This window comes from Urocitellus parryii, chromosome 1, assembly GCF_045843805.1.
Source record: "Urocitellus parryii isolate mUroPar1 chromosome 1, mUroPar1.hap1, whole genome shotgun sequence".
Classification (NCBI taxonomy): Eukaryota; Metazoa; Chordata; class Mammalia; order Rodentia; family Sciuridae; genus Urocitellus; species Urocitellus parryii.
The window spans coordinates 227199662-227212184 of record NC_135531.1 but is presented as its reverse complement, the minus strand read 5'-3'; the positions used below and the strand labels follow the sequence as shown (position 1 = coordinate 227212184).

Below are 12523 nucleotides of genomic sequence, written 5' to 3'. Positions count from 1 at the left end.
TCACTTTCCTTGTTTGACCTCTAGATCGCTTTGCATTCTTCTATGTGATGGTTAGTCAGGTGCGGCCCCCAAAGGAGGAGTTCAAGAAAACAAAACTGATTATACCCAGACACAGGAGGCATGCCATGCCACATGGGTCCACATGGGAAGGACACTAGGTGATCAGGAGGCAGAAGACAAGAGCCAGGGAATGTTTAGGCCAGAACCTTCCTAGGAATTAAAAGGCTGGGCAGGGTGGGGGAGCAGGTTAGCACTGGTTAGTTGAATAACTTGGAGGACTCTGAGCTTCAGGGGTAGTTCCTAGTTGTCTGGGACCTGGTTCTGCAATGACAAAGAACCAGGAATGTTGCCTCCTGGGCGTATAGCCGAATAAGGAGGTATGGTTCTGGACTGTCAGAGGCCTGCTCCTGGCTGAGCTTGCATTGTCTCTAAGAATTGGCTAGCCCTGGGACAAGTGGTCTTTCCCCAGCTAGGAAGGTTTTTTTGTTTGATTTGTTTTTAAAGATGTCAAAGCATTTATATATGTGTTTGTATACACACACACACACACACACACCACACATAAAGTAGCTGGCTACCATTTATGGGCCCTGCCTGGCATGTGAAAAATACATATTTAAAAAAAAAACTGGAATCACACTGAGTGTGGCCTGATGGTGACAACACTGAGAGCCATGAAGAAGAAACAGTGGATTCATGTTGCTTTCTCTCTCCTCCCTCTTGTGTGAAGAGTTGGATTTAAGAAAGTTAAATGTGCTGTTAGACAAACTCCACAAATAATAAATGCAGTCCTATTGTATGTCAGTCCACCTATTGGTTGGGGATTCCTGGATGATTATTATTTTTTAAAAAATTTGGATAGGCCAAGGCAATTTCTCATTAACAACAGGGTGGTGGTGGTATTGCTTTGCTTTGTTTATTTTTATTTTTAACACCTTAAATTTTGATGGGAGGGTGGGGAAGATATCAGGGATTGAACCCAGGGACACTTTACCACTGAGGTACATCCCTATTCTTTTTTATTTTTTTATATTTTATTTTTGAGACAGAATCTTACTAAGTTGCTGAGGCTTTCTTCAAACTTGGAATCCTCCTACCTCAGCCTCTCAAGTTGCTGGGATTACAGGTGTGTGCTGCTGTGTCCAGCAAATTCTTGTCTTTAATTGGGCTAGATGCATTTTTTAAAGCTTAATTCGTGCATCTAGTTGTACACTCAGTAGCATACTGTACTTGGTCACATCCTGTTTCCGCTCCTGCATATTCCTTACTGCTTGAGAGGGTTTCACACTGATATAATTAAGTTACTAGAAATCTCAGCATGCTTTGGTAAGTATTACAGTTCATGATGGTAGTTTTCCAGTAATAAAGGAAGAAACAGTTTATTAAAAATAAAAGGCACAATCGATTTATTGTAATATTCCATTAACTCTGGTTCTGCCTCTACTTCCCAGTGTTGTTAATGCTACAGTGTCCTTAAGTTAAAATGCGGTTTATGTAAAATGTTAGGGAGATATGTTTCAGTAAGACACAATGTTATTAGACAGAGATGGCTGATCATTTTTGTATATAAATTTTTCCTTGGAAGTTAATTGGTGGATGTTATGTTGCTTTCCGTACCTAAATATATCATTGGAGGTATGTAAGAGTAATTTAGTAATAACACCCTTGTTTTATTTTAGCAACCACCAGAGCACCAACTTTATTTCTAGAAGTTGAAGGAAGGCAAAGAAAATAATAGATGCTGATATACAAAATGTAGTGTTTTTCCACTAAAAATAACTGTTACTAATTAATAAACTCTTAACAGATGTTTGCATTTTTGTAAATTACTTCCTTTACAGAATCATGTAATTCGGCCTATCTGCAGCCACTTCAAAATCCAAATCATAGACCAGAAAAAATTTGATAAACACAGGAGGTTGTGTTTGATGTTGCTCAGCTGGATGTGACCCACACTCTAATTGTAACCTGAATAAGTCCTGAGGCCTCTCTCTCATGGCCAGATTCTGCCTGCCGTCTCCATCAAAAGGAAACACATTCTAGTACCAGAAGCCCTGAAGAACATATCTTTTTAATCTGAGTTTTTTTTAAAAAACACAGCTTAAGAGTTCACCACATAAACAACTTCTTCAAAATTCTATGTGGCCAACCTGTTCCTCTACTTAACACTCATGGCTGCTGCTGAACCTCTCTTGATCTCTCTCTTCCAATTTCTCATTAGTCCTGAAGCTCTACTCATTTTTTAAAAAATTATGGACATACATTTTACACACAATTTTTTTTCCTTATTTTTGATCAGACACAAACACGACCTCCAGCAATCTCACAGTACCCTTTGGATTTCTTTTCCTACTTCCCAACTGGATTGCACCCCTCTAGAAAGACCTATAGCTCCATTTCCCCTGATTCTTGAATATCCTTTGCTTTCCACATGTAGAACACCCTCAGAAAGGAAGATCTTTGTTTGACTAATTGCTTTTCTTGAAAGAAATTCTAATCTAGAATTTCCTGAGAATAAATTTCTTTACTTACTAACACCATTTGCAGTCATTTTTGTACTCTTTGAATCCATATTTAATACTTATAAAACTGCTTTATAGAAGAAACTGTGCTGCCCCCCCCCAAAAAAATAAAGTAATTCACTTCAGCTAGTAAATAATAGATGTTATTTGAACCCAGGCAGTTTGATTCCAGAATCCTTCCTTTTAGAAGTGATACAAATCTGCCAGCCAATTTTGCTCCATTCCATGTGCTCTTGAGTGTGCAAGAAAGGGATGGTTGTGTCTGATTAAGACTATACAAGTAGAAAATTAGGTGTTTTCTTGGTCCCATGTTCTGTACATGTGTTAGGAAAATGGAGATTCTAAATCAAAGCCACAAATCTGCATAGTGAAAGGCCCTTTCTTGTTCATGATTCCTCCCAACACCATGGTCACACTTGAATTGTTTACATTACCTCATATTAGTCTATTCTCTACTCACCCTAAAAGAAAGGGGCAGCAGATGTATGAAAGCCCCTTGGTTCTTAGTACTATCTATCTGCTACTTCTGAAGTTCTATATTTTTGAAGCTTCTTAAAAGTCATTTTGGATGAATGACAAAGCTTTCCTGTGTAACCCTAGTCCATCTTTCTGTGAACAAAGAAATTTGCCATTTCCTTTCAATGTTTTGATCACTAAGAAAGATGAATGAACAGCCTGGTTATTTGGAATTCAGTTGCATAATAGTGAAAAGGGTCGATGGGGTTGTTGGCATTAGACCCCATGATATTCCATAGAAGAATGATCCTACTAGGTAGGGCTCTGGCTTTGAGGGCAAATGGTCAAGGGCTTGATAATTTTGGCTTAGATTACATTACCATGGCATAAACAATGTACCAGTGTACAGTGCACCAGCAAGAGAACTTTCTTGACCTTTCAACTTCCTTTTAGCTGCTCCAAGGGCTGAGAAATGTGATGCATGGTGTCTTTTTGCATGATTGCAAATGAGGAAAGCCTTTGCATGACATAATGTCCAAACCCTGCTTACCCCTCACCCTGAAACAGTTAGACACAATTGCGCTGGGATCTGGCTGGACTGCCTGACCCCCACTGTGAAGCACTGAGCATCAGAGCGTGGCTCACTACATTTTCTCCCTGCACCACTCACATGTTGTGTGCATAAGCTTCAGTTTCTCTTGGAGACAGAACAGGGAGACAATTTTGGTATGTACTGGACACAACACTGGACTTGTAGCCAGAAACTGGGTTTAAATCCCAGTTCTATCACTTACTCACTGGTTTGAACATATCCCTCCCACTTTTGGAAACTTAATCTGTTCATTTGTAACAAGAGAACGATAAACATAATTTTTAACTTGGTGTTTTAAATATGTTAACAGAAAAATCACTCTTTTTATGGTGTTTTACCACTTCTTCTTTGTGGTCCAAAACAGGATTTCAGATCAGTAAATTCAGCTACTGACATATTTAAACAGTTGCAAGACTTTTGTCCTCCATTCCCTCTTCCCTACCACCCCAGAATTCTCTGAGAAAAATCAGATATGGAATTTAAACGTTAACCTTATTCAAACACATACACATATTTTTAAACTATGCAGCTAATATCTGTATTTTATAGTCAGAATTTCCTCCATCTCCTTCCCCACTACAGTGATATCAAAGCTTTCAAAAAATGATAACTGCCTAATTTTTAGAAAAGGTGTGTCTCATTTATTACTGTTCTCTTACTTAGGCATTAAGAAACTCAAAAATCTATCCTCTCAGCTGGTCTAGCAACATTATTTTCTCAATTTCTCTATTGAGTTCCTTAATTCTTTTCTCTTTTGGCAGGGAGGATTGGACCCAGAGCCTCATGCATGCTAGACAGTGCTCTACCACTGTGCCACAACCACCCTGGCATCCAGCCCCACCCCCTTTTCTATTCTGAGACAAGGTCTTGCTTAGTTGCTGAGGCTGACCTCAAGCTTGCAATCTTCCTGACTCATCCTCCTGATTTCTAGGATTACAAGCCAGTGCCACCACACCTGGCTGACCTCCTCGACTCTTTAGAGGTTATGTTTACATTGTTATGTTCTTGTGCAGTTCTAGAACAGATTCCTCAGCCAGTGATGATTTTTAGTGACTGGGAGTAAGGTGGCCAAGAATTGCTCCCTGACAGCATCTCTTTTACAGATACTTCTACGCATATCTGCAGTATCTGCATGTCTCAGAGCCCAAAGTTTGCAGAAGCATTCCCCAGGGTGTTCTTGGTGATGTTTTAGCTGGGTTCCTGGCTGTCCACACTTACCCATATTATTGGTGAGAGTTATAGCCAGCCTTCCATATGGTTCCGGGAATAAATAGAGACCCAGTGACATATCCTTTTAGAGGAGTTCTAGTGCCCATGTAATACCCACCCCCCAATATGTCATCATTGTTATTAACATGAAGCTATCATTTCATTCCCCAGAACAATGGATTGACCCTACCATGCAGGTCTCTGATGTTCACTGGGAGGACACGTGGGGGATTTCTAAACCATCAGATATTAAAACTCACACAGCCAAGGGTAGGGGGTATTTCAATAATAAAAAGCATGTCAGTCAGCAAAAATCCAGAAAAAGAGGGAAAAAAAACAACAAAACAATATGATAGAAAACATTTAAAATTGTCAGGAATAAAATTAACATAGAACAATAAATGGGACTAGTTTAATTCCTTTAATAAAATCAGTTAACACTCAAGATTCATTAAAAAAAATCTGGTTATATGCTTTCTTCAAGAGTTGTACATAGACCAAAATTCACAGGATGAAAATTAAGGAATAGTTGGCAAGTACTAACAAGACAAAAATGGGATAATTTAGTATAAAAAGGTAGGATTAAATGTTAAAAAAAAAAAAACCTTAAGGTGTAAGGTTTGGGTTATGGCTCAGTGGTAGAGCATTTACCCTCACGAATGAGGCACTGGTTTCAATTCTCAGCACCACATAAAAATAAATAAATAAAATAAAGATATTGTGTCCATCTACAACTAAAAATAAAATGAAGGTCCATTGGCAACTAAAAATATATTTAAAAAAATACCTTAAGGTATAGAAGAATAAATAATATAAGTCCAAAAAAGAATACTTATCAGTAATAAATCTTGATGCACTGAACACACTATCACTGAATTAGATAAAGCAATATCTTTTAAAAATACAAATAAAATGATATAAGCAAATAAAAATATAAACAAAAAATTTAAAAATACAAATGGTTTTCCATAATCATACTGGGAGACTTTAAAAGAATGTTTTCAGACTTTGATCAAGTAGACAAAAATAAGTAGAATAGAATAATTGAATAACATCAATATCATCAGCTTAACCCAATAAATAGGGAAAGCAATTTAAAAAGAGGGAGGTATTTCAAAATTAATTAAGTCTTTACTAAGAAAATCTTCAATTAATAAAAAAAGTTATATTGGCCACATATGACAACCCAAGGGTATTGAAATTTTATTTTCTTTTGTGAGTTTTTGTTTTCATATTTTTATTTATAATTGACCCATAATTATTGTACATATTTATGGAGTAAAGTGTGGTATTTCATTAAGTCCCTGCAAAGTGTAATGATCAGATCAGGGTAGTTGGTATACTCATACATTTCAAATAATTGTCATTCCTTTTGTGGGAAACATTTAATACCTGTACTGGCTATCTTCACATATACAATTAGTTGCTGCCAATCATAGGAATCCTACTGTATTATACACACATTAGAAGTTACCCCTCCCACCCAGTGGGCACCCTGTACCCATTAACCATCATCTTTTTCTCCTCCTGCTTCTCCCCACCTTTTCCTTCCTCTGGTAACTGCTATTCTGTTCTCTACTTCTGTGAGATCAACTTTTTTAGCTTTCACATATAAATGAGAACTTATGATATTTGTCTTTTTGTGCCTGGCTTATGTCAATTAAAATAGTGTCCTCCAGTTCCATCCATGTTGCTTCAAATAACAGGATTTCATATTTTCTCTCTCTCTCTCTCTCTCTCTCTGGCTGAGTAATATTCCATTGTGTGCAAATACCACTTTTTTAAATCTATTCTTCTGTTGATGGACACATAGACTGTTTTGTATCTTGGCTATTATGGATGGTTCTGCAGTAAACATGAAATGCAGGTGTTCTTTCAGCATACTGATTCTATTTCTTTTGGATGCATTTCCAGTAGTGGGATTGCTGGAGCATATGGTAGTTCTATTTCTAGTTTTTGTTTGTTTGTTTTTAGGAACCTCCTTACTGTTTTCCATATGGACTGTATTAATTTGCATTCCCACCAATAGTGTTTGAAAGTTCCCCTTTCTCTGCATTCACACCAGCATTTGTTTTTCATTGTTATTGTTTTTGATAATAATCATTCTAACTGAGACGAGATGGTATCCTATTGTGGTTTTGATTTGTATTTCCCTAGTGATCAGACAGCTGAGCTTGCAAGTTGGCCTCAAGGTTATCAGGGGACCCTGAACAGGTTAGTTAATCTCTGTAAGCTTGGTTATTCTACCTGTGAAGTAGAGATGACAGTACCTACCTCACAGTTGTTAGAATTAAGTGGAAATATGTGTGTAAAGCACTTGGCTCAGTGTCTGCGTGTAATAAGGATTTAATAAACGAGTGCTGAAAAAGTCCATGCAGCATCTCTTCAGTCATTTCTGGGTGCTGGTGAGATGATAACAGTACTGTCAGTACCTTGGTACGTCTATACAAGAGCAAGGCAGAAAGCAGAGTTTAGATTAGCCAAGTTCTGCCTAACCGGATGAAAAGACTGGACATTTTGTCAGTGACAATTTGTGAAATATGCCAGTGGTAAGTGGTCAAATTAGTGTCTATCCATTAGAAGAAAAAAAATCTACAAAGTACAATGTTCCCAAGCAATAGTGATTTATTAGCTGGAGACCAGGTCCTAGCTCCAGGGATGGGAATGGCGGTTTTGCTACTCTGTACTTGTCCAGCTGCCTCCAGTGACAAAGTAGAAATCCAGAGGCCTTCCCCTAACCAGGCACACTCCTCATCAGCCAGGCTGAAACCCTTCTCCCAGCCCTGCAGCCATAGTAGGCTCCTTAGACATGATAATAGATTCATGAGATCTTGGTAGAGAGACATAAAAGGAGTCCAATAGTAAGCCCAGAAAAAGTTTAGTACTCTACCTCTTTCATCTGTATTTAGGACTTGATGAGAATTTATGGTTTGGGGAAAAAGTTAGAAAGTATCTGGAGTAATTAGAAATCTTAGGCTTTTTTAATGTCTGTAGATGCTATACATCAAACCATTTTTATCATTTTAATTAATCGTTTTATTTTTTTCAGTGGGGTGGGATCAGTGGAAATATTTCAGTGGTGTCCAGTGGTGCAAACAAGAGCTGATTGATGGCTCGGCTTCCTCCACTGCCAAGACAACATTGATTTTAAAGTGCATCAGCAAATTAATGACACGTATGGAAAGAAAAAAGGACACAACATGAAAAGTACACTTAGTTCTAGGAATGTTAAAATATGAAGAAAAAAATGCTACTGCTGCAGATGTGTCTTAGAATTAAGGAAATGCAGAATTTCACTCAGTTTTATATCTTGGTTTTGATGTTTTGCTGCTGGGTAGATGCTACAATTTTATGAAAGCAATTAAAACATATGTTTTATTAATATACATGGGCAGGACTAATGAAAATTAAAGGCAAATAAACATTTTCTCATGCCCATAAACTTATTTTATTGATTTCGTCAAAACAAAAATCATGGATGGTTGGGGAGGTATTACACCTGGTGAACCTGGAGCATCTCATAGTGCTGGAAAGTAAGAAATACTCAGAAACAAACAAACAAACAAACAAACAACAAAAAATAGAAAAACACTGAAAGGAGTATGTCCAAGGAACACAGAAACCATGGAAAGGACTCCCAGCTCCAAAGCTGGAACAATTTGGGCAACAAAGTGGTGTTGAATTATAGCCCAAAATATAAAATAAATATCTACAAGGCCATATTGATATAAAAATGATTGAAAATATTAATAAATGTGGGGAAGAGGCAGATCTTCCATGCAGAAGAATTTCAAGTAATTTATGTGGAACTCCACCCTCAAGGACTTTCTTCTAAAGAGTGTACATGGAAAGGTGGGATTGTGGGGGGCAGGGAAGAGAAACTGACAAACACGGCCTCAGCTCAGGAATCGAGCCCAACATCAACATTATTAAATCATACTGATAACATAGACACTTAATATGTTGTAATTAAAATAGTACATTGTCTTTGTCCTAAATAAATCATAACCCCTTCTTATTTTGAGAAAAGCATCAGACAATCCTGTTGTGGCACATTCTGCAAAGGACCTCATCAGTACTCCTCAGAACTGTCACACTCACCAAAACAAGGAAAATCTGAGAAACTGTCACAGGCAAGTGGAGCCAGGAAGACCTGGTGACTAAATGTAATGTGGTGTCCTGGATAGGAGTTGGGAACACAAGTACCCCAGGTCAGAGCTCAGGAAGTCTAAATAAACTGTGGATGGTAGTAATAATAATGTTTCAGTACTGGTTTACTAATTGTTACTTATGCAGCAATTTTGTATCATATTGTGTATCATATTAACATTATATGTTAATTTTAGGAGACTGGGTATAGAATATATGGGCATTCTGTACCATTTTCTCAATTTTCTGTAAATTCATAGCTGTTTCTGAAAAAAAAGGAAGTCTATTAAAAAATTTAAATGTGTAAACAGAAAAACAAAAATCATAGACCAAAAGCCAGGTCAGGGATTTAAAAGGAACATTATAAAGCATTTTGTTAAGACCTTTACTAATTTCACACAGAGCACAACTTAAGTAGAACAAATGCAACTGCTTGGTTGAAAAATGGAGCTTAACCCAGTGTGTGACATTTCTAAATACATTCAGATAGAATCATTATTTTTCATCCACTTAGCATTTTGCTTTTCCAAAGCCCTTTGCAATGTCTGACTCCAGGATGTTGAAGTTTTACCCTTATTCGTATTTTAAAGCTGATGCCATGTCTCTAGCTTGGACAGTCATCTTGGCTCCTGGCTAATCTAAATGTACAATTCAATCAGAAAACTAGCCCTCAACTGTCAAGATGCTAAAATAGTTATGGGTGTTTTCAAAGCCAGAATTGCAGTCGTGTGGCAAGACTTCAGTTTGTTGTCCACAGCTCTGACTCTCAGGGCTCCTTTCTTTACTCAGTGTTCTCATATGGAAAACCTCATTGGGGAATTATAGGGTAATATTTTCAAGACTTGGAACTTTTCTAAAGTTACCTTGCTAAAAACCAAAAAAAAAAAAAAAAAAGCCCTTTAAAGCCAAAGAGAAACAATTTTGGGGTTTCTACACTGAGTCAAGTTGTACAAATTGTAGAATATTCCCCTTGGTCCAGGACATGGTTTTACTCCCACACACCACTTCCTACATCTGCAAATTCCAGTGTGTTTGGACCCTCCTGAGAGCTGGGGAATCTAAAAGAGGAGAGCACTGACTACAGAAACCAGAAAGCTGGCTGTGGCACCTTGGGACTTCTTGCTGAAGGGGCCCCAACTCTTTCCCAGTCTTCCCCTGTCCAGGGCAGAGAAGAGCACATCATCTGGACACCCCCTGGCTCTCTTGCCAGGCTAGTGTTGGAGTTTTTTCCACCTAGGGAGGCTGACAATACATGGGCTTCGTTTTCTAAACCAGGAATTAGGGCACACTGTCTAACATGACAAATTAGATGGTGTGTGAATTTGAAACTCTCCCACGAAGTCCAGGGTGAGTGGCCGTGGTTGCTGCAGAATCCAGAAATGTGAGCAGCAAAGACCTGGGTGTGATCCACTGATAGCAGTGACCTCCAGAGAGGAGCATGGAGACATCCTGGGAGCAGCACCATTGAGGGCTTTTCCTCAGAAGTCTGGAGGCTCAGTAGGAGTACCAGGGGCTGCCCTGATAATGGGAGAGTGCCCAAGCCCCAGGCTCTGCTGTAGTGACCACCCCCTTCTCAGCTGTGGAACCTCAACCCCAGGATGGAGACTCTGGAGCTTCTCTCTCTCCCTCCCTCCCTCCCCCCCCCCTTCTGCTTCCGAACAGAGTCAGAAGTGCCAAGGGTTCAGAAAGCACTCCCCCAGGGTTTATTTCCTCTTTACCTGTGTCCTGGGAACACCCAGAAGAAGCTGGGGGACCCCTGCAGAGAGACAACTATTTCTGTAGGCACAGGGTTACTCCCATAGGAAAAAGCAGCCAGGCGATCTTATCACATGCCTCTGAGTGAGTAGAGAGGCAAGTGGAAGAAGGTGCCTGTGAGGAAGTGCAATGTCACATGCAGCCTTTACAGGAAGCTAGCCAGAAGATAGCAGGGGACTGAGCACTTGGCCATTTGCAGCGGATTAAAACAACAAAGGTTAGTGCTCCCCTGCAACCACCACCACCTTTGAAAAACTTTTCATAGCTTCTGTAAAACACCTAATTGATTCTCTTTCCTTGAACTGTCTTTGTTTCTCTAATGGAAAGAAATTGCTCTGGCTTTGAATGTAAGATCCGGTGTATAGGTGGTAACTGCACTTTGTTAGAGGAACAAACATTGAGCCATAGTGGCTCAATGAAATTCTCAGAACCTCTTGCTTCCCTGTTTAGAACTTCTATGCCTTTAAAAAAGAAACAGAACAAAACTTCAGATGTTTGTTAAATAACTTATTTCATGGAATGCAGCTAAGCCTCTTCTCATTTTTACTTATTAGCATAAATCTGAAGCAGGACAGATCATTGCAGACATATGTGGGGTGTTGGAGCATACAGAAATACTGTGAGTAAAAACGTGCCGCAAAGCTGTATGCAAAAGTTGGTTGTTTTTATGTATTTTTCATCTTGTAAAACACATCTTTTTGGATTATAGTTCACGTTAAAATAATTTAATGTCTATAAATTCTTGGGTTTTTTTGTTTGGGGTTTTTTTTTTTTTTTTTTTGCTTCCTTTTTTTTTTTTTTTTCTTTCTTGTTAACACAAAATGGGAGTAGAGACGGGTAAGGCTGCTTGAATGTGATATGAGGAAGTCCTTTGCCTGTAGCAGTTTAAGAAGCCAGCACAGCCTGGATCTAAGGCCAGCAGGGTTTGGAGACGCCTTGAGGCTTGGCTGTTAGTTACTAGAGCTTTCTGACCTCAGCCTTATGCTTCCTCTAGAAAGGAAGATTTTTGAAGAGTTTACAGAAGAGCCAGAAAAATGGGTAAAGGGTTGGAAAAGAAGAGCCCAGACACATCTAAAAGGCCCAAGATTGTTTATCTTATGGCCAATGAAGGGCAGTTTGATAAAGAACAGCAAGTCAAGGTTCTGACACAATGACCTGCTGCTTTTAGACCTGTAATGAAAAAGGAAAATGTCTCAAATCTGAGCTAGAAGAAGGAAATTACTTCATTCTTGAACTGTTCTTAAGTGCTAGGACGGGTTAGCCAGAGAGATCACACAGCTGTCTCTGGATGTTTTGGAAAACATCCTAGGTTGCTTTTTTGGCCATGTTAACGTGTTAATGGAGGTAGGGGAGTAACGAGGAGAGGACACTAGGACTCAGAGCTTCCATTTTCATCTCTTCATTCCAGCCGGCGTGTTCTAAACTGTGTCTACTGATAAACAACAAAGGGGTGAAGGTTTAGTGGACTCACGTGTTGTTTATATCTCAGTCATACAAACTATCCAGAACAGTGATGAAAGAGGAAAATCATGGTTGGGTATGTCCTCAGACTGCCACATATTTTTCATTTTTTACTACCGTTGTTGTGCAAGAAAAGGGAGAAGATGACAACAGGGAGGTTCTAGCTGGGATCTCAACCCTGGTGGTTTCAGAAACCCTTCACTAGCTCTGACTTGAGGCAGCGCACAGTTTCCCTGGGTGTGAGGAGACTGGGACCTTGCTGCCTTCGCCTCCAGGAGCGCCTGGAGGAGACGCCCAAGGGGTAACTGCAGTTGGATGGCCTCTTGCTTGCCCACCACCCCTGAGCACTGGAGAGAAGCTTAGAGCTTACCAGTGGGCC

The 12523-nt window shown here is 39.2% G+C and overlaps 1 protein-coding gene across 2 annotated transcripts in view; it reads left to right on the top strand.

The window, feature by feature from the left end:
* The window catches only part of Wipf1 (WAS/WASL interacting protein family member 1), a 116822-nt gene that overhangs the window by 31203 nt on the left and 73096 nt on the right, over window positions 1–12523 (top strand). Inside the window, exon 1 of one of the 2 annotated variants that reach the window (XM_077798877.1) lies at window positions 10856–10900. The exons of the other annotated variant lie outside the window; for it this stretch is intronic. The gene's annotated coding sequence lies outside the window, so the exon portion shown is untranslated. Of the gene's footprint in view, window positions 1–10855; window positions 10901–12523 lie in introns of those variants that run through there. 2 annotated transcript variants of the gene reach the window in all.